Here is a 22,665-nt window from a genome sequence, read left to right on the forward strand (position 1 = left end):
CGTCTTACTCGGGCATACAACTGAATTCGGTTTCGGTCCGTGTTCAATCGGAAGAAAGTCCAGGCGGAGCAACTGCAGAAAATTTTCACTTTGCATAAAGACGCGCGCGGCGTAATCACTCGAGATTGATGGCACGAGCGTGTACAGGAGGCGAGCGGAGCAGCTATTGCGACTATCAACGCGTCTCTCGGGTCGCATTTTCGAGGGACAGACAGCAATCGTCCGGGATGAAGAATGTCCGCGATTATCCAATAAGAGGAGCGCCGAGGATTTCCGTTTTTCGCAGGCGAATAGGCGAAGCTCGTTCAACTTTGCTCGGACAGGCGTCCAAGGAGATATCAGCGTCCCGGTAAACACGGCACGAGGGGAAAAAAAGGTTGTCATAAATTACGTTCGCGCGGCCGGATAACAAGATTACGATCCGTGGAAGTCGACCGATCGAAAACGCGGCTTGTGCAAATGTGTTTTTTGCGCGGCGCGCATTCTCCTCCCGTTGCTGCGGCGACGGGGGCAGGCGGGGTGGAAGCGGGGCGAAGCGGAACGGGACCAGCCATCGATCCCGAAAATTCCCGACATCGTTGACTTTGGATCGTTCCGCGAATCCCTGCGATCCTCGCCTCGGTTTTTTCGCTTTTCTGCGGTGCAGCGCGACGGTGCAACGGAACGGTGCAACGCGACAGTGCAACGCAGCGACGCGACGCGACACAGGTTGCGCTTGTCTCGCGGCGGGATTTGCATACGATCTGCATATCCTCGTGCCCCCCTCTCGATGCAGCCCCGCGTCTTGCCGCCGATCGGAACGTAAAATCCCGCGCGATAGGAAACGGTCTCGCGCTTTAATGTGTATCGCGATCTCGGTTTCCGCTCGGCCATCGATCATGCCGCTCGAGAAATCTCGCGGAATCCGCGGCTGGAAAAGCGCGGGCGACAAGCGGACCGTTCGCGAGGCGATCCTAAGCCGCGATAAACTGCGATCGCGCTTATCGCACGACGCGCTAACGATATTCCGAACGATGGCGTAATAATCGGTTGCCGGTTAACAGATATTCGAGTCCCGGCCGTGCTGAAATTACGGTTGGCCGCTAACGCTACGCCTAATAGTAGCAATCGCGGCGAAGGATACGAGCCGGGACAGCGAGCGATACTTATTAGCTGCGTAATTACGTATCTCCGAACGTTTCAGACGTTAACGCTGCTCGCGTGCGCCGCCTATGCCAAGGCTACCGTTGACAAGCGACACGTGACGAGACCCCAACGATTACGGACACCTTGCGAACACCGTTTCCGGAAGCGAGGGCGTTCCTTCCAGCGCCCTTTCGCCCGAAAATTTCGCTTCTCCGTTCGCGCACGCCTCCGCACGACGAATGCTCGGCTCGTTTTTCGCGGCCGGATCGCCGTCGCCGGCAAAGAAGTGAACGGTGTGCCACCGTTCGGTATTTAGACGCGTGTGCGTGCCCGATACCAGGTGAACACAGGTGTCGGAGGACCCGCGCGCGACAACCACGGCCGAGTGAACGTCGTCGGCCGAGGTTTCCTGCGAGCTGGACTCGTTCCGGCGTCGTAAAAAGAGTGTCGTTGAAATTTATGCGGTATTTTGTGCGCGCGGCCAAAGGTCCCCGACTTACAAAACACCGCCACGCTCTGACCCGCTTGCTACGATTCGAATCGCTCCACCGCTACCGTCTTGTCCTCCGTAACCAGCTTTTCGAAGCTTTTCAGCTGGCTACGCTTCCCTCTACACGTGGAAAAGAAATTATTATTTTTACTGCGAACGCTGCTCCCCGATTCAAATCGCTCCACGATTGCTGTTTTGTTTCCTAGAGTCAGCTTTTCGAAGCTTTTCAGTGAGCTGTGTTTCACTCCACGTTAATAAGAAATAATAATAATAATAATAGGTCTTTAAAGAAAGATCTTTATGAAATTATATAACATATCTTGTAATAATTTTAATCATTTATTGGATACGCGGGAAAGGAAAATAAGCTTCATTTAGTCTCTACAGCAATAATATCTGTTATCACTATTTATTTAGTATTTACGGGTGAAAATCCTTTGTTACACAGGCGAAGAGATTACATTAAGATCGTAGTTGACGGTTAAAAAATAACATAAGAATAAGATAAGACAAAAGCGGATGCTCCAAGACTACACGAAAATTAGGTTTGTCGTGTCACATGCGTGACAGAGCGTTTAAAATCCAAAAGTGAGTTACAAAAGCAAATCGAGGAATCATAATAATTGTTAGTATTATACTTGATTTGAGGCAAGTATCTAAGTTTATTTGTTGCAAGTACAGTAAATTTTCCCAAATTGACGCTCAGATTATGCACAAAAATGGACAATTTGGGAAAAGGAGATTTTAATAGTTGTTGAAAATCGGTAACTATAAAAACGAGTCCTATCTCCTCTTCCCATATTGTCCATTTTTGTGTACAATCCGAACGTGAATTAGGGATAATTTACTGTACTTGTAACAAATAAACTCGGATACATGTACATAATTTAGGAAATTATATTCAGCAAATATAGTTCTATGAGTAGGGAAGAATAAAAAAAGAATGGTTTATGAAGCGATGCACGGGAGTATGAAAGTTTTGCAATCGCAGAACTTCAGAAGACATGATCAGCTGATTAATGATCTTATACATACACAAACAAGAGCTCTGCTGTTGCACGACGTTCCTCGAGGATCATTAATCCGAGATCTGACAATATATGGGTACAGTCATGGCAGTAAATAGACATCGGTGTATTATTATGTTCAGTGCGAACGCTGCCCCAATTGAAATCCTTCTCCTAGCTATTGTGTTCTCCTCTGGAGACAGCGTTCGAGTCTCCGAGCTATTCAAGTATCTGAACCTCTCTTTACGCAGTCTATAAATTATAGTTATTTCCATTGCTCGCCGTGTAAGCTTTTCATCAAGATGGGGACCAAGATATTATCTTACTTGCGTTTTTGTGGGCACAGGATTGTTATCGACCGTTATTTGTGGACACTCAATATGTCTTAGTGGTAAAAATGATTTGAATAGATTTGTCGCAGTTAATTTTAATTGCCCAGTTATTGAACCAGTTTTGCAACAGATTTCGTTGACTCTGCAGTTGCTTAGTGGCTATTATTGGTTTCAAGTTTGACGATAAGATAGTGGTGATTTCTGTGATTGGAAGGTCTGCTGTGTATAGTTCATCTTTATACATGAACCAAACTGGATTCAAATTGCTCTTGCGGATACTGTATTGTCTTTTAGAGATTGCTTTAGAGTCGTAGAACTTTTGAAGTAGCTGATCAATCTTTTATACCGCCAATAAAGTGGAACAGCGGATCCGGTTATTGTGGGCTGACTAATTGCTGTGTCTTTGGTTTTTTTCGGGCATAATTAACATTCTATTTATCGAGTAAGGCATTAAACTTTTTTATTAAAAAATAGACAATTATATTTATCGAATGGGGCATATTAAATTGTTTTATTAAGAAGTAAACAAAATAAAAAGATAATTATTTATTATATATTACATTATATATAATATAATATAATATATATATATAATATAATATAATATAATATAATATAATATAATATAATATAATATAATATAATATAATATAATATAATATAATATAATATATATAATATTATATAATATAATATATATGATAAATTATATTAAAAGAATAATTATTTATTATAACAAATATTTAGATAAATATAAAATTAATTGCGCCCGAAAACAAGTCAAAGGCACAGCAATTGGTCAGCTCAAAGTAACCGGCTCCACTATCCTATTTGAATTGGTAAATCCTGGCATAGTTTTTCAGACTCCTAACTACCCATTATCGTCCAGAGGCTATCTTTCGGAACTTTCGGTTGCATTTCTCCACGGAGTTTCTCTTCCAATTAGGATGATCCCCAAATTAGTCCCTTGGTATCGAGTCGACGCACTGGCGAAGAAGCTCTCCTACACCCCGACTCCGGAAACCTCTTCAACCTTCTCGGTGATTGATAAATCGTCCTCCATTGGATATTCGTGAGCCGCGCGAAACTTTTACGAGTTCCAACGAGAAAAGCTCCGGGGTCTCTCCGGAGGTCTGCTTTCGGTTCGGGAACGAGCTAAGTTCCGGGCCGATGGGAGCGTAAAATTAGCGGAATCTCGGTAGTAAATCCACGGGTTGACCGGCTCGATGGAAGTTTGAATATTCCTCGGGCACCGAGGTACCTGGCCGAGTCGAAATCCGCCGGCTATCGCGCCAGGTGCAAGCCCGCGGCGCGGAAACGAGCGAGCGACCGTGTAACTGTCCGTGTAACCGGCGTAACGCGGCGAGAAGGATCGCGCGTGACCGATCCATATTTCGGAGCGAGGACTAATTAGTTGACAGCCAGCGCAAAAACGGCCGCGCCGGGGAAGATCGGGACGCAGATAGACAATAACCGAGCAGGTGAACACACGCGGACCCGACCTTGCGTTTCGACGGCGCGACACGCGCTCTCGGCTCCGCTCGAGCATAATTGGGCCAGGCGAGTCGTAGACGGGCCGCGGCTAACGGTACGAATCGGATCGAAGGGTACCCGAACAAGTAGCGAAGCCCGTCCCTCAGGTATACAAAGATCCTTCTGCTGGTCGCGATCTTGCGCGATTTGCGTATCTCGAACCGGTTGCATTTATTCCCCGCAACCGGCGGACGATTGCATTTTTCTCGATCGGACTCGTCGGCGGATTAGGAGATGTCCACGATCCACCGATTCCCTCGTTTTGCTTTCACAGGGTGTCACCAGCCTGAGTCCGCCGAAGACCAGAAGAGTCGCAGATATGCGCAGGCCGCGAAATTGCGTGGGAATCGCGAAGTGTTTATCTCTGTCACCTGCAATTAAATTGCATCGAACGTGCAACGGCAGCTCCAATTTTCTCGTCGTATCTTCTGCTTGTAGCCGTCGTCAGCTTTTTCCATGCATCTGTTGCCAGTTGTCACTTTCAGCAAGCTGATCAGTTTTAGCATCGAAATTACATCTGTTAATATTCGAAACTCGTAATTGTCTCGCCCACGCAACTGGCGTGACAGGAAAAGGTCTGTGGTGGTCACTTTTCGAGTAGAGTTCGGTGACCCGCAACCGCGGTGTCAAAAGGACCTTGAAAGCAATTAAAAATTCTCTTTATTATATTTTGTCTTGTATTTTCCACATAAACGTGCTATTTATTGCGTTACGGTTTGCAATTTTAAATCTTTACGCATTTCGTCGTTACGCACATACCACGGTGCATTGATTACGGTTCTGACTATGACTGATTGCAACGCCTCTAATTTAGTTATGTGATTATTAGCTAACCCCATAATTCGAGTCCATATGTTCAGATTGCATTAATTACTGTTTCATATATTAACAGGATATTGTTTATGTCTAGTAGTAACCGTTTACGTTCACAATTTTTCTTATGATGCGAATTTGATCTATTTTGTTTCGTATTATGTTTCCATATTAAACGCGCGTGAACGCATAGCTAAGTATTTTACTTTTTTCGTTTGAGGTACAGTATCACTGTGTGTTTAGTGTGATTGATGGAGCAGTACTTTTTTCCACGTGAACATTATACACCCCCCTCCCCCTTCCAAAAGTATTAGAACACCTGCTGATTTAGTATAAATTGTAATTTTTCATTCAATAGAGGTAATGTTTTATGTTTAGTGTTAAGTTTTATGGCATCGAATTGTCGAAAGTACATATTAAGTTTATAAGTGTTTGTCGCTTATGTCGCTTAATTAGTTTACCCATTCGTTGCATTTTGTTCATTGAAAACGTATATTGTAATTACAAACGCGATGGATATATCGTCGAAAAAAGGAACGTAATTTTCTTTTATAAAATTGACGTTATTTTTATTATAACGTAAACAGATATATAGATATATGCACTCGTTACAGCTTGATAAAATTAACTTTGTAATAAATCGATGAAATCGTAACAATTTTCTATAGGTTTCTCAAAATTAATTTAATTTTCAGTAAGTGCCTTGATACTTTTTTTGAAGGGAGGGTGGGGGAAAAGAGTAAGAACATATATCAACGTTCCTACAGAATAGTCGACGCATTTCGATTGAAGCAGGTGCAGTAATTAGTGCAGCTGCTTCTGGAGATACCGACAAATCGTCGAGGAAAGGAATAGACGGTGTCTTCGGATCATTTTAGATAACAGCAAGAATTGACGACGCGGATCGCTGGAAACGGGCACGGTAATTAGCGCAGCTACTTCCGGAGATACTAGACGGTCGTCAACGGTTGGAGTTAAGGGAGGGTGCGACGGAAAGAACAATTTTTTCGCGGATGCTCGAGCGGCTAACTAACGACGCGGTTACCGGACAGCCTACACGACAATCTCGTCGAGTTAGTCAGTCAGTTGGTCGGTCGTTCGGGCGTGTGCGGTCTCGTACGGAGAGTTTTACCGTGGTTGGAATGAGCCAAGAGGCAGTTGTCAAGGATGGCCGCCATCCATGCGAGCTACGCGGCTCGTGTCGCAACGTCCATCCGTCCACATCGTCGGTGTGCACACCTCGTGCCTTAAAGAAGCGTCCGATCCGCGCGAGCTGCGACTCGCTCGAGGAAAAGATCCCCAATCTTTCTCTTTCGGGGCTGGATACATCGTGCTTGCGTCTGATACCATTGCGCAGTCTACGGCAAAGATAGTCGGAAAGGTCGTTCGTCCCTTCGGATGCGATTAATTCGAATGCTACCCGTTGACTGAGTTTCGATGACGGTGAATAAAGGATTCTAAACCGAGCGTAATGCTAAGAACGGCAGTGTCTATTCGAGTCTTGGCGATTACATGATATGTACTACTGCGAAGATGCGAGAAGAATCGATCTGCGCTGTTCGAAAGATGAAAGAAGACTGTCGCACATTACCTCAAGGATGGAAGAAGAATGCACATGGTGCAAACTGTTCGAGAGATGAAAGAAGAACGACCTGTACTGTCTAGAGGTACTACAGAAGAACGAGTCTCGCTCACCGATGCTTCGAAGTATATTTTAAATTCTGAGGTTGTGATTTGAATGGTGGAGATGGAAAGAGAAAGTACGAAGAGTTTTAACGGGAGAGTTTGGCCAGGTGTCTTGGTTAATGTCTAGGCTCTAGACCCAGGTCGCTCGTCGCGCTGGGTCATTAATGCACGGTACTCTTCTGTACCCTAAGGTTGCTCGAAAATCCGAGCTCAGTGTCGCAAATATCTAGGATACGTAGCGTCCGAACAAGACTGTTTCACGCTACGGTGGAGCAGTCAAGGATGTTGGATGCAAGCCATTGCCACGTGTCGCAACGTGCGACGTCATCGACGTCTCCTCCGGCTTCGATTCTTCATTTCTAGATCTAGTCCCTAATCGCGGAGGCTTCGCAGCTCGCGATCTCGGGAGCTTCCGATCGGTCTTGATCGGCTGTCGAGGATCAAGAGTCACCTGCTGCCCAACGGCTTAGGATTTGTGACTCTGTTGGCTTCGGATCTTCCTCGAGGAGGCTCTTTTTGTGGATCCCCGAGCCGCGAGTCGCGCGAAACACGAGGAAGAAGCCGAAGAAGAGGGCACCTCGGAATCCGAGCTTACGAAACGTCGAGGAAACGTGCCAGGGACGAAGGAGCGAAGGGAAAGAGACTCGATCCTCGGATTCCGCCGGAGACTAGAGGGAACGAATGCCTGGAAGGCCGACGACATTTCGAGCCAACGTTACATCATCGACAGAACCAGATCGTCGTAGACACCGGAGAAAACGAGCGAGCCGAGGCTTCTTTTCGTTTCTGCGACTGAAACTGCCGCTTTGTTCGGTTCTGCTGGTAACTGCGGGACGACAGGATTTTGCCAGGCGAGTGTTGCACGGTTCGGTATGTTGGGCACCTTGGGCATCGTGCCCAGGGCCTGCGGCGACGGCGATGGACAATAAAAATCGCAAGAACTTGGAAAGCTACGCCTACGAGAGCCTTGGGAAGGCCTTAGCCACCGTCGGACGGGAACCATGGGAAATTTTCTTGGACGACGGTGCTCTCTGAACTGGCCTTCGATCGCCCAAACTGTCTGCAGTTAGTCACCTGAAAGCTAATTGAGGAACAAGACTGAGTCACTGCGCTTCTAAGCGGCGAACTTTTCGTTCTCTCGAATTAAATGGTGGTCCGGTGTCAAACGAACTGCGAAACATCGATAACAGAGAAGGCTGAGAATAAAATATTTGGACCAGAAGGGCAAGATCGAATGAACGTAAGGCACGACCTATGATCGAGACAATGGAAGCCGTGAACCATGTGCATATCGGAGAACGCGACGCAAAAATAATTAAGCGAACTGCAAAGTGAGCAACGAGCGAAATGCGAGGGATCGCAAAGAGCGGCGAATAGATTCTTTCTCCGAGTTCTCATCTGGGATGCAGAGCGTGGGTGAACGGGGACGTCCGGTAAAAAGGGTGGAAGACGATATCGGACGTTTCCACGGGTCCCGGGAACGTCTCGCGTCCGAGCCATTCATTAGAGGACCTCTGCCTGGTCGAGAGTAAAGAGCGGAGAGAGCGGGGAGAGAGAGAGAGAGAGAGTCAGCCATTACAAATGCATTGGATAATAACGCGGTGTGGCGTCTCCTATAAATGGATCTCGAAACGACTCCGGAGCGGCGGATGCTCGCGCGCAAAAATCGCCGCGCTAATTGGAACCGGTAGCTGGACGGGATTGCGATGGAGCGGCTGGACGCGTTGATACGCGATGCATCGCGATGCGATGCGATGCGATTCCTTCTGTCGCTCGGTCACCGTTAGTCTAGGTCTGTTTTTTCCGCCCGCGGGACGAAAACACGGATTTCAGCGAGCTTTTGTACGCAGTCGGCCGCTATATCTCTCAGCTATCGCAGGCTAGAAAATTGCCGTTGCCTAGTCTAGATAGGCTGGCATCTATGATGAATCCCCATTGAAAGGAAACGCTGTGAGCTGCAAGTCATTTTAGTCTTCGATGCTAAATTCAAGTAAGCGAAGACTGTCTTGTAAGACGTCGTGGTCTGTTAAAATGAAGAGCGACGAATCTACTGAATCCTCATCGAACAGCTACAGTAGCGGCCATGTACTTAAGGATACTTGAAGAACGGTATAACTATCTCAAAACTTGTCGAAATGACTTGAATTTTTTTAGATGATGGAGAGGGCTAGTCTACTAGACAATGACTGTAATATTTTTTTTTAATTTTGCTATTACTTGGAATGATAGAAAAGATTAAAGACACTAATGTTCTTCGACTTTTTTATCCGAGTCTATGGCGAAAATTTAGAAAATGAATTTTGTAGATCTTGGTAACTCTAATATATATGCTGTAACTTTCATTGAAATCGGTTGACACAGAATCAAGCTACAGTCACTGAAAGATGTAAAAACGATCTGACTTTGGTTGAAATTCGTGAAATATTACGATTCTCGCGATCTTTAATTCCTCAAGGTTAATCAATTTTGATGCAATTTTCAGCAAGCATATAAGTTTCTAAATTTTCTTTATAAGCTCAGACAAAAAAATAAGTTGAAAAATAAAATGAATTACTGTTACATTAAAAACAACGGAAAGACTAATAGTTTACAAGAAATGTCTTCAAAAATACTACTATTGATAAGTATATTTATGCATATATAAATTAGTTCTTTCTATTGTGCGGAATACAGCATTCTTACGTTCTATGATCGTTATATGTCATATGTATAGTATGTCATTCTAGTCGTCGATGTTATATTCGAAAAAGCGAAAATTATCCTGTAAGACATAGCCCTGGGTCTCTTAATACCAAGAGCAATAAAGTTAATCATTAAATTGAAAAGGAAAGCACTGTAAGTAGTAAGTCACTGTGATCTTCGATGTTAGATTCAAATAAGAAAGCATTATCCTGGAAGTTATTGTCCTGGATCTGTCGAAGTTAAGAGCAGCGAAGCCACGGCTGCTGAATCCATCTTAGCCATCATAGCTATCAATTGATTATCAAGATCCACAATCGAGCTATTTTAAGCCAGCTAAAATCATCCTTGCCAGTAACTATCAATTTGCTATCGAAGTCCACAATTGGACTACGTTTAGATTTAGGCTTAGATTTTCTAGGCCTATGACTTCCAATGACATCGTGGGTGCTACCACTGCGCAGAGGGTCCCCAGCGCCAAGCTAGCTTAGGCGACGGAGTTTTCCGAATTTCGCGCTGCGATCGTTTGGACATCGGATCAAGAAAGGCAGCCGAGGCGATCGTGAAGGTTTGGCGGAAGCCGGTGAGCGGAAAAGGCAAGCTAGTAGTCGGAGAAGGAGAGTAAGAGCGAGGCGAGGCGAGACGAGGCGAGACGAGGCAGGCAGGTTGGCTCGAGCAGACAGGGGATAGAGACAACGACGATGCTCGGACGAGCGGTGTGTCCGGCGTTCTCGAGATTGTAGCTGTCGATCGTACGTGGAAACCGTCGCCTCGGGGACGGACAGCCTACTTGTATGCAGAATTGCGTCGTACATTGTGTTTGTTTTATTAATGCGGCCCGACCTTGTGGCTTTCGTGCGGCGCACACCGGCGCACGTAAATACCTCCGGCACCCTCTCGTACCCATCGAACGAGTTCATTCCGCGTGGCCGCCGCGAGACCATCGCCGGGATATGATCGGGGAAAATTGATTCGCGGAATCCGGAATCGTCGGCTGCTGGGCCCGGGCGCACCGTGAGAGAGATCGATCGATCGCCTCGAACCGGCTCCCTCTCTCGATCCTCTCTCCGACCGGCGAACTCTTTCGAGGGCAGCCCCCCGGGCCCCCGGGGGCCGAATCCTCGCCGCGCGCAGATAAATAAACTCGATAAACGGACCAACGACGCCGGCGAAACAGATATAAATTGATCGTTCGACGCGTTACGCGTTACGCGCCGCCTCGATCGTCCGCGTAAACGCGCGATTCATTTTCCCAGCTATCCCGATACTGTTCTCTCGAATATAGTTAAAACTTTACGATCACCATAAAACCCGCTCTCGGGCCGGTGCAGCTCTCTTTCTCCTTCGTCCTCTCCCTCTTCCTCTCTCGCCCTCTCTCGCTCTAGCGCGCGCCGCCGCCAGAGAAAGAGAGAGAGAGAGAGAGAGAGGCTCTTCATAAATTCTTGAAAAAGACGCTAGACGGTTTTGCAACCAGGCGGTCAACCTAGAACTCACCGCGACGCGTTAACTTTTGCATAATTTACACCGGCGCGAGGCGAAAGAAACATTTATTATCGCGGATACACCGGGGGAACGGGGGGGTACGGGGATTCTGGGGGGCGGAGTGGGTGGTAACTGCGACTGATTCCTGGTTGGGACATCTCGCGACTTGTAATTCGGCTCCGAGGTTTACTATTAACCTTTTACACTCGTATGTCGCCGACACCGCTGCATATTCAAAGCGGTATTTCCTGCTAATTATTTATTATCTCTTTTCATACTATACGGGAATCGTCTAACATGCGCGAATAAAATGTTATTTATCAATTTTCTTTATTATAATATAACTATATATAATTATATATATAATATAGTATAATTTATTAATTTTATTTATTATTTTCCTGCAAAATTTCACAGCGGTATAATGATTTTTATTTCACTTCAACTTTCTACAGAAAAGTCACAATTTTTGCAATATTTGCTCCGAATTGTTGCTACGTATATCAGAAAAATCTTCCGCGTGCTAAGGATTTTAAACGCACTATTTTATTCGGTTGGCGATCTAATGCAGTGTCACATTAATTTTTTATTACTTTTTGAAATTCATTTTTATTGCAATACATCCGAACAAACTGAATTTGACTAAAATGTTTAAAATGCAAAAGAGTCAATATATCATACATTATGATAAATTCTAACTCTCTAGCTTCAGTTTTCATAGTCAGATTACTTTGAATTTTTGGGAATTCTTGTGGTCGATCCTCGGCATCTAACGTGTCAAATAATTTGTGTAGCTTGAAAATCAATGTAAAATTAGAGCCAGGAGCTAACCGTCGGCTAATCGTCGATTTTTCAAAACTAATTGTACATCCGGAGAACCTCCCTCGTTTGATAAATCGACCACCGCACGGCAGTGTCGACGGCTACAGCAAAAATGCAGTCTGCAGACGAAAGTGTCCTTACCACAAGTGCAAACCTCGAAGTGTTAATGTCTTTTAATCTTTTTCCTGTTTAAAACGGCACCTCTCCGATTTTATTATAAGCGTACAAAATCTAGTAATGAAACGTTAAAAACTGTCAACTCCGGCGCTGGTCCCTGACGTCTCGGAGAAGTCATTAGCAGAGGTTAAACCGCGGACCTTTGCTGCGAATGGCTGAAGCACAGGTCGCGGTAGTCCTCGAGGAAGGTCTCGGAGGTCCGCGCCGTTCTAAGACCAGTTCTGTCACGGAGCCGCTCCCAACTTCTTAACAGCTCCGGCCGAAAGCCTGGCCACGAACCAGTGTCGCCTGGCTTCCGTTTACCTCCGGCTTTATCTCGATCTACGACGATCGCCGATCGAAAATTCAGGTTTCATTTTTTCTACTTCTTTTTTCGCTCTATCTCTCTCGCTCTCTGTCTCTCTTCCCCCGGACTCTCGGCTCCGGCCGCGCCGCGCCGCGCCGTCCTCGTTCGATACGCGATCGCCGCTCTCTCGTACCGGTTTTAGACACTCCGATATATACCTTCGAATCTGTGACTACTCTCTCGCCTCCTTCTTTTCTGGCAGACTTTTTTTCGACGTCTGTTTTCCACGGTTTCTGGGTCCGCCGCGGAATAATATGTAGTTCACCTTCCAGCGACGCGGTTATCTAACGCGACCGAACACCGTCGCGATAGACCGCTGCCGTTGACGATGTTGCTTCCTCTTGCGACACTTCGACTCGCCGTCGATCTATGCGTTCCCTTTTCCAATCGGTTTGACCTGTCGACGATGATCGATTGGCGGAAGAATCGTTCGATACGGCGGACAGGTGCCCGAGCCGATCGAAGAGATCGATGGAAATACAGTGCGCTCGATCCTGGTCTTCAATCGTTATATTTAACGATCAAAGGAAATCGATAAAAATGCAGATTTTTCTTACGATCGAACTCCTGCTTAAGCTCATTGCTTCCTGCAGTTAACCCTTGCCGTACATTAGATCCCTCAGTAATTAGAAATGTTATCCCGTTCTTTTTACATTAACTTGGCGAGTACTCAAACTGGCTGACGCGTGTAATTTTTTAAGAACGACGCGACTGAATTTATTTAGTCACTTCGCCATTTTTATTTTAATGTACGCTCGAACTAAGGAATCTGTTCAATCATTTGCTACAAAAGAGCCTTTGCAATGACGACAATCTTAAAATAAAATATGTGAAACCGGCCGAAATGACCGGCATGGTAGGTTTACTGTTAAGTCGACGCAATAAAATTCTGTTCTTTTGTCACAGATATTTAAACATTTAAGAAAACGTAGGCACACGATAAATGTTGTATGTGTAAGTTCTCTTCTTCTTCTAAGAAATTATTACAATCGAACAAGTTCGTCAAAGGGATTAAGGTACATTATACCTTGTGCCACTGAAAATGTATCTGTGTATCCACTATAAGCTGTTCTCCACACCCGCATGAGTCAGTTTTACACAATTTTATACTGACTAGAGCTGTTCGCTTCATCTTCCTTATCTTGTACCGAAGCATTCAAACTTGTTCAACGTAAAGGCGCGAGTACAAAATTTCAATTGAGACTCAATTACTCGAAATTACAGGGGTTTATTTACAATATTTGCTTTACACGTTGCATTTGGAAGACATCCTAGCTAGCAGATAATCCAGCGAAAGTCTCCGAGCGGGGTGGACCGTCGAAAGTGTCGGTTTGAAAAGTAACTTCATCGGTATCGAGGCGAAGTTATCGATGCCGTGTAACCCCTACGTGTAGAACCGACCTTGAGAGCTCCACTTTGGTGCGTCGCCGTGGTAGACGAAACGCCTTAGGTACGTTTAAGCCCCGTTATCTCGATCGTGGCTCGATCGTCCAGCTACTGCCTACTCTCGTCCGAGTAGGAGCCTCGAGGTCGTGCCATCGACGGTAATTTACGCCCAGCCCGACCCGGCCCGACCCGATCCGACGTTCTATAGCGATACAACATCCATCGGAGAAAACGGGTACCCACCAAGATGCTCTCTGCGTTATCAGTTAACGCGCTTCTATGAGCCCATTCTACTTGCACACGTTTGATACGACATGACGTTGGAAATTCACGCTGCAACGGGTCGCGCCGGTCCGCGAACTGAGAAGCTGTTTCGGGTCGGCGTTAAGATTGCTACAGGGTTGCGAAAGTATATAGTAAACTGTCTGAGATTTTTTGTGACTATTGTTAGTATTATTAACTCTCCGTCGGCAACTTGGGCGTTTAACACTCGCATTACGGAATAGTAAAATCAGGTACTTTGTTTCTCTTTATAAAAGTAACGATAATATATTCATTTGAATTTTTAACGATTTTGATTATAATATTTGTTCCAAGAAAGAAATGTATTGAATTAATTCCTTATTAATGTGTCCTTGCAATCTTAATAATCGTAAATTGCAAAATTAATACCCAGTCGAAATTTTCATCTTTGATTACCTGGTTCCTCCACCTGAAACAATTTAATCATAAATTGTACATTAAAGTAGAAACTTCAAAGAAATATATATAATTCTCATATAAAAGAGGTGTTTTGAGTGGATCAACAACTTCATCCGAGCTCTCAGACTGTCTAACACCTCGAAATTATTGCAAATATGTTATGAATCGTTAGAAGCGACACGCACATTACTGTGCATGATGACTTGACACAATTATATTCAGAGGTTAAATTTTTAATTTTTAACCCAACATAAGCTAACATAACTTCCAACATGACCCAACATAATCCAACATCAGGGGTTGAAAACAGTTATGATATCGGTTTCGGTTCTGGAAACAGTTATGAAGAACCGAAATGTTCTCATAACGGTTATAAGGTATATCGGTTCTGGCTTATATCAGTTTCGGTTTCGGTTCTTCAAAACCGTTATTATATCTGTTCTATAACGGTCATTTTTTGGTTCTGAGTTTCGATTATGGATTTCGGTTCTGATTCTACTTTCACGTAACCAATACATTGCATTCTCTTTGGGGATTAAAAGTATGGATTCTGAAATACTTTGTATTATAAACAAGCTGCGACTACTGTCAATGTATTGTTTTGTCTACCACGGAGAAAAAGGGTGTACAATCTCTTACACTAGAACGTCTATAATTGAAAAATAATAGTTATAGAACCGATATAATATCGGTTCTCAAAGACCGAAACCTAAGCCAGCATAAATCAGAACCGATATACCTCACAACTGTCATCAAACTTTTTCGGTTCTCCATAACTGTTTCAGTCAGAACCGATATATGAGCCGTTTATTTTGAAAGTGGCATAAGTCACTTTACCGTAATGAAAAGTGGTGATTTTTTAATGTTTATACGAAATTATTTATACTGAGAAAAATATCAGTATCCTGAGATAACAAATACAAGTAAATCTTCTCGAAAGTTAGCATCCATATTTTTAAACGTGTTAAAACGCAAACCCTTAAATATATCGACTTAAAAACAAAGTGACTTATGCCACTTTCACACAAAATGGACAATTTGGGAAAAGGAGATACGATTAATTTGAGTCTTGCGCCTCGTTTTTATGATCACCGATCCTCAGCAACTATAAAAACGCGGCGCAAAACTCGAACAATCGAACCTTCTCTTCCCAAGTTGTCCGTTTCTGTGTACAATCTAAGCATCAATTAGGGAGACATTACTGTACATTTATAAGCGACATTACATTGACAGACTTAAAATGGTACACCTTACGCGTAATAACAACAATAAACACAATTGATATTTTCTAAGGAACTGTTCTGAACCGTTTACGAGCATTTCCAATTAACAGGGACCAGGAACCAGAAAAGGGGTGGCTGAAACGGCCGGTAGTTTCTTACTTTGAACCGATCCCGTCATAAATGCTAGTTTCTCACGGTATCGACAGGGTTTTTCGAGAAAACTCGGTGACCCTGGTCAGTCAACTTCGATGGCCGTTCTCCGGAGGAATTCGCCGGAAGTCGGTGTCCACAGCTAACTGGCGCAATCGCGTCCGCGCCAATCCTCCTCCGCGCAATCAGACCCAATATCCCGGAGTATCAGCTTGTCGTACACGAGACTCTGCGTCGCAGCGAGCCACGCCGCTGGTAGGAAATTTCCAGCGGCGCAGAATCGGCCTCCGCCTAGCGGAATTCACGAAAAAGATCTGTTGATCTTAAAGACTCGTTTAAAACGAGGCAAAAGGAAAACGAGCGTGGCGGCCAGGAAAAAAGCTTCGAGCGCGTTTGTTTGTACGCGTGCGTGCGACCAGCCGGTCTCTCGAGGTGTGCAACACCGATCGCGTGCGTGTGCACGGCCCTGTGTGTGCGCGCGCGTTTATATACATATATACATATATATATACAATATAAATGGTCTAGAGCCGCGATCCCGCTCGCCTTCGTCACCGCGGAATTACGCAATAAGTAGAAGTCGTTTGGTTGGCTTCGACTACTCGTTGGACGTTTCCACGGAGCTCGGTCGTCTCGCGAAGATAGAAACGATTCCGCGGCGATCGTTTCCTCTCGCGGCAGCCGACGTTCCACGGGTTCTCCGAGACCTGACCAGAAGCCGCGGTGGGAAAAAAAAGCCTGGAGAACCGATTTAACATTCGCCGGCTTCGAACGTTAACGCGGTTGCACCTGAGGCTCGTTACAGCATCGGGAAAGAGGATGGAAAATTCGACGATCCGTCGCTACCGGTCACGGTACAAAAACATTAGATCGTTGAGCATGAAGCCGTTCATTACGCGAGACGAAGCGATCATTTACGAAATTAAATCGCATGCCGTCCGCTCGCTGAGCGATCGGCTCGTTGCCGTGTCGTTCGCGAAAGAACGGACGCTGATTTACCGTTTTACGCCGGTCGTCCTCTCCGGTTTCGATTTTTATGGCGCCACTCGAAACCGGCCGATGGTTGACCGGCTTCGTGAGCGTGGTCCGCGCGCAGAAATAGAAGACGCGTCCACGGGTAGTACCGAAACGACGGCATAATTAATGTCCCCAGATCGAAGATAGCCGGCTAGAAGTTCGCGAAGATAGAAATCGGCGAGGACGAGCGTCGCGGCGAGGCGAGGCGGGGAGACGTGTCCGCCTAAAATCGGCCGCTCGCTGCAAGTAGGTCCGGGGCCGATACAGACGGCGACCTTTCGGGCCGCGTTAACGGTGATTATCGGCGGGATTCCAAGGCAGGCGGTTGCTGCCTAAACCGAGCATCATAAATTGAACTTTCCCCCGACGCTCGCGCGGTTAGGCGACCTCGTTCGAAGGCGGTCGCAAGACGAGACGAGTCTCTCCCGACGAGAGACGGTCGCAGGACGAGCAGAGGCGTGAGACGCGCCTAGAGAGACACCTGGCCGGTCGTGTCGTCGTCGTCGTCGTCGTTGTCGACGGCGTTGCCAATCGTCGTGTGTCGCCTCTTTTGTTTTTAGCGCGACGGGTGACATTTCGAACGTCTGCTCCAACCTTGATGCCCGCGTCGAAATTCCGTTTCTACCGATGTTCCTGTTCCTACCAAGACGGCCGAGGACCTCGGGAGTGGCAACGAGAGTCGTAAATATAAATCCTACGAGATACCTCCGACAAAACCGATGTAATTAATTGCAGCCGGAATTGTAGCTCGACGGGAGAGCCGATAGATAAGCACGATTGCCGGCGACTCCTTTTCTGCGACTCCGAAAAAAAAGAGAAACTCGTGGAAATTGCGCCACTTATGTGGGCAACCGTTGTGCAATTTTTTTCAGGAACCTTCAGACCCGAAAATTATTTTTAGTCCTTCGGCGATCGTTGCGATCCCGGCTTCGACTTTCTACCTTTTACTCCATTAAACCGTACAGCGATAACACCCATCAAATATTCCTGGAAGTCGGAGAGATTTATAAAATGAAATTGGGACAGACTAGTCAGGATTTATTGCGGCGAGCAGTGGTAGCGGTGCCGGTTACTGTGCGACGACGTCTATTATATATTGTTTATTTTAGAAGAAAAGAGTGTGTCTTATTCGATAAACATGAAGTTAATTATGCTCGAAAACGAACGAATCGGTCACTGCACAGTAAACGGCCCCGCTACCCTATTCGCGTGGTTCTTTATCTCGCAAATCCTGTCCGAGTCTTCTTTCGCAACAGTTGTAGAATAATACTTGGCGGAATATACCGCGTAACCTACAGAATAAGTATGCTATTTCCGAACAAGCCTTAACGTATTTCCCACTGAACCTCTCTCGCAACCCTCTGGATCTTATCAGAAATTATTACATACGAACGTGTGTAGTGCGGTTCAGCGTTTCGACCGTGCCGATATAGATCTGAAAAATGCACGCCGATGATAAATTTCGTCTCTCGGTGTGCAGGTCGAGATTAAACCAGCATAATTCGACGCAGAGAAAGAGGGTAAAAATAGTGGCTAATCAAGAATGACCTGACCTACAAAAGGCGTGAAACAACCTATTCATTTAGATGTTGCTGAATGGTCGGAAAGAATTCGGAGAAACGGCGAGTTTCCTCGAAGGCCGTGAATAGCTCGTTTCCCGGATCAATGAGAGGTCGCGGGCAAGAGATTCGCGGCCACGCAAAGTGGCCGATCTTTTCCTTATCGGACAGGATGCTCGTGACGCGAACTTGAGGCAAGGACGCCTGAATCGCGGCTAACGAGACGCAACGCTCACGCGGGTTTCGCAACGCGTAACCTCTAAGGTGGAATGCGTTTAACACGCTCGACGCCTACGGGACGCCTGTACACTGTACACCAGCAAGCCGCGAGAAGCCTTGAGGAAGACCGTTGCAACACGATCCTTTGAATCTCGGCTGGCTGCCAACTTTTAAAAGCCTCGTGGCTCGCTCCGTGCACGCTCCCATGAATCCGACTTGTCCGAGAAAACTTCTTCTCTCCCATCGGTTCCCTTCGGAACCGAACCGGGGACTCAATGCCGAAGACTCGGAGAGAGACCTTGCTCGTCTCCGTCGACGCACCGATGGAACGAGCTGGACGAGTTTCGCCCGGCGAACGGGCCCCTCCGCTTTTCTAGATGACGAGATAGGGCCCCGAGGAGCCCCCTCTCCCCCCCCCCTCCCCTACGTGGAAGCTTCGGAAGACGTCGCGAGAGGAGACGCGTCGATTTGGTCTCTCCGCGGCGGATGTCCCACCGATATTGCTGTCGCGGCTCGGCCACCGGCTGATTGCAAATTACGGGACACCGAGCGATCTCCGATCGGTATCTTAATCCCCTTAATTGCGAGGCGACGCTGTCTCCGGCCGGTGGAACTTGCTCTCCCGAGCGGGAACACGCCCGGAAGAATTTCTTGACGCGATCGCTGCCGAACGCCAACCCCGAAATGTCCCTTAACATCGCGGTTATTTAATCATTAGTGCGTTAACTCTCTCGAAATCCGAGGATCCGAGGATCTCGAAGCGTTCGGTCCGTTCGAATAGACTCGGCTCAAATTAGCTTCTAATTAACTTCGCTTTAAAGATCGCGGAATAGAATCCAGGAAGAGGATCAACATCGATCTCCTCCGCGCCTTTTCTCCGAGGTCTGCACTTTATTGCATCTTCACTGGCTGCGAGGACTTTGAAGTCAGTTTTCTTAAAGTTTTTCGTTATTAAAGGTGTAGTATATTTGGCTAAAGGTTTCTACAATTATATACGTACATCGTATTAGGGTAAGCGAATCATCATTGTAAGAGTTGTTTTTCGAGTAAACGTGTTTTATTTATCAAACAATATTATTTGAGAGCGAGCAACCATTTTATCTTGTTTCATAGAAATTACAAGCATATATTTATTCGAACTTTTAACGACTTTTATTACAACGAATATCCAGTGAAACAAATTGTATAAATTCTCCATAAATATAGCTTTACAATTGCAATAATTGTAAATTAAGTCTCTTACTTAAGTCTCTTAAGCGGTCTCACAGACCGCTAATGTTTATCGCGTTATTATTGACACAAAGAATGTTATATACCCATTAAAAATCAATTGTTCCTACTTTGCACATAAACAACGAAATGGTCCAAGATCGATTGAATCGAAGCAAGTGTATTAAAAACGTTCCCTCTTTTTTACAATTTTCCTTACAATTATATCATCACCACAGATGAAAAAGTAATTATTACTTAATTAAGGGTTAAAACTACGCGAATGCAAATTTCTAAGGAATTCGACGGACTTGATTACGGCCGGCATCGAGAACCGATATCGTCGGAAGAACGTAACAGGTCGTCGAGCAGAGGACGAACGTTCGTCGCAAAGAGAACCGACGTTCACCCCTGATCACCGGGATCGTCGCGAAACGGAGGAGGCAGAAGAGTCATGGTAGCCGATAGTCGGTGGTTCGAGGGCCGAGAAAGGGTGGTTGGCGGATATAATAGATGACGGCGGGTCCGCGCAGTCGAACCGTCGATGGGTAGGTCTCGGGCCTACGGGGCAGGGTGGGGGAGGATGGGGGGGCTTATCCGAAGGTATCGGGCCCTAGTTAAGCGGCCGGTGGAGCACTAGATCAACGACAAGTTTCGGCTTTTGGCTTTCATGTGTCCGATTGGGGGGCTTATAAGAGGCCGCGGTTACGAGCCGACGGAGCCTCTCTCCCTCCTAACAAATAGAAGACGCATGCACGATCGCTTCCCTCGTTTCTCCTCGGTCCCCTCCGTCTCACCTCCGTCTGGCCGGTGCTCGTGGGCCCCTCGCGGCACGTTGCGGCGCGTTGCGAGAAGCACGGCGCGGCGTAGCGGCCTTCTCTCGCCTCGATCGGGCCCGTCTCGTCCCTCGGGGCTAGCTAGGACCTCGGCTCTCCCTTTTTCTCTCGTTTCCTTCTTTTCCTGTTCCTTTCCTGGGCCAGCCAGCCAGCTCTCCCCGGGCGGGGCCCCCGAAATCCGTTTCTCTCCCCGTCGCGCTCGAAGACAGCAGCCAGGGATCGAAGAAGAGGAGAAAATCGAGCAAAGGCCGTGCCGCTGCGCTCTGGCCCGATCGCAGAGCGGGAAGAGGCGACGCGGCACGCCGGGCCAGAGCCCGGGACCCGGGCCACGAGGGGGCCAGCCCTTCTCCACCCTCCCCTAACAGTCACCGAGATAAAACGGCGCGGAAGGAATTTGGCGGAGGGCTGTAAATATTATAAAGTGACGCTACGCAGAATGCGGGAGCTCAAAGGTGCGCCCCGAGACCGCAGGACAATGCGAGCGAGCGAGCGAGCGAGCGTACCCCGAGCCTATCCCGGGCCTATCCCGAGCCTATAGCGAGACGGGGCCCCCTCCCCCTCCCACGACGTGAATTACGTCCCGGAGAAATAACTCGCGCCACCGTTCGCGATGGGGAGTCCTTGGAACACCCTCGTGTCCTCCGGCCTCTCCTTCGCGTTCTGCGAGCCGCAAAGATACCCTCTCGAGTCCTCTTCGTCGTCTCGCCTGCCTCCCTCCTCGGGTCCCCCGCGACCAAATTTTTCGACGATGATTTCGTCAGTCGACGCCATGAAAACAACGGGACCGACCGATCCTCCGTTCGGCCTGTATCGGCGCGCCCGTTGATCGCAGGTCCCCGAAACGAGAGAGCCTCGAGAGGTATCACGGTCGTCCTAACTGTTCGCCTTATCGAAATTACTCCGGGCTGGTGACGATTTAATCGACGGGGCCTTTAGATATGTTTCACTTAACGTTTTGAGGACGAAACGAGCAACGTGGAGCGGAGCGCCTCAGTAATTCCGAGGAAAAGAATGCGTCGGGTCAACGTGGCCACAATCCGTACTAGTTTGATCCGATGCATTCGATCCTATCTGCAGAGTTATTCAGGCGGCTGTTTCAAGTGCCTCACCCTGTATGATAATCATTGTCGGGTCGGGCGCTCGCGAGAAAGTTTCGCTCGTTCATTTTTCTTTGCTCTCTTGTGGCAATTATAGCAGCTCGTTACACGGGCTATAACAACGGGAAAAATTCTGCCGATTCCGTCGAGGTATAACGCGACCCGCATGCAACGTTTATTCGTTTAATTACCGGTCTACGAGATTCCAACGTATCATCCTGCCGCGTGTATCATCCACGGATGGGCCGTATCGCTTCAGGATCTGTAAGCGTAGCAAGTGGGTCGGCAGAAGTTTCGACGTTATTTGCGGCGTACTCCATGTAAATCTACGTGCTCGCGAAGATTGGCCATAACAATCGTGTTGCAAAGTGTGGCGGCCAACCGGCTATGGTTGTCGCCTGTTCGGAAAAGCGGATCACAGGCAAGGCTGGCGTCTGCGAGCACTGGGAAACGATCGTTTCTGCGCGAGTAGATGCGAAGAGTCGGCGCTGGACCGAGCGGCTGATGCACGCGTGCTGCCTCGTGGATATGGCAGACCGACCATAACTTATTCACGCGTATGGCTATGGTACCTGACACGTAACAGTGTTCCGAGGTCGAGGGCCTCTCTCGCGAGCTCTCTCTGTCTTCCTCTCCCGCTCTCTTCCTCTCGGCAACTTTCCTTCTCTCTCTCTCTCTCTCTCTCTCTCTCTCTCTCTCTCGCTCTCTCATTCTATTTCATTCGCTGTCGGATGTCGCGCGCGCGAACGTAAATGTAGAAACGCAACGCGCGAGA

The 22,665-nt window shown here is 47.0% G+C and overlaps 1 long non-coding RNA gene across 1 annotated transcript; it reads right to left on the bottom strand.

Annotated features, from left to right (window-relative positions):
* Positions 1-13,700: 13,700 nt before the first annotated feature.
* On the bottom strand, positions 13,701-16,307 carry LOC143260176 (uncharacterized). The gene is made up of 2 exons (XR_013034285.1): positions 15,963-16,307; positions 13,701-14,590 (listed from the first exon to the last, which is right to left on the bottom strand). It is a non-coding gene; the product is annotated as an uncharacterized LOC143260176 (long non-coding RNA).
* Between the last annotated feature and the right edge of the window lie 6,358 nt (positions 16,308-22,665).

The sequence above is a fragment of the Megalopta genalis genome, chromosome 10, assembly GCF_051020955.1.
Source record: "Megalopta genalis isolate 19385.01 chromosome 10, iyMegGena1_principal, whole genome shotgun sequence".
In the NCBI taxonomy this organism is placed as follows: Eukaryota; Metazoa; Arthropoda; class Insecta; order Hymenoptera; family Halictidae; genus Megalopta; species Megalopta genalis.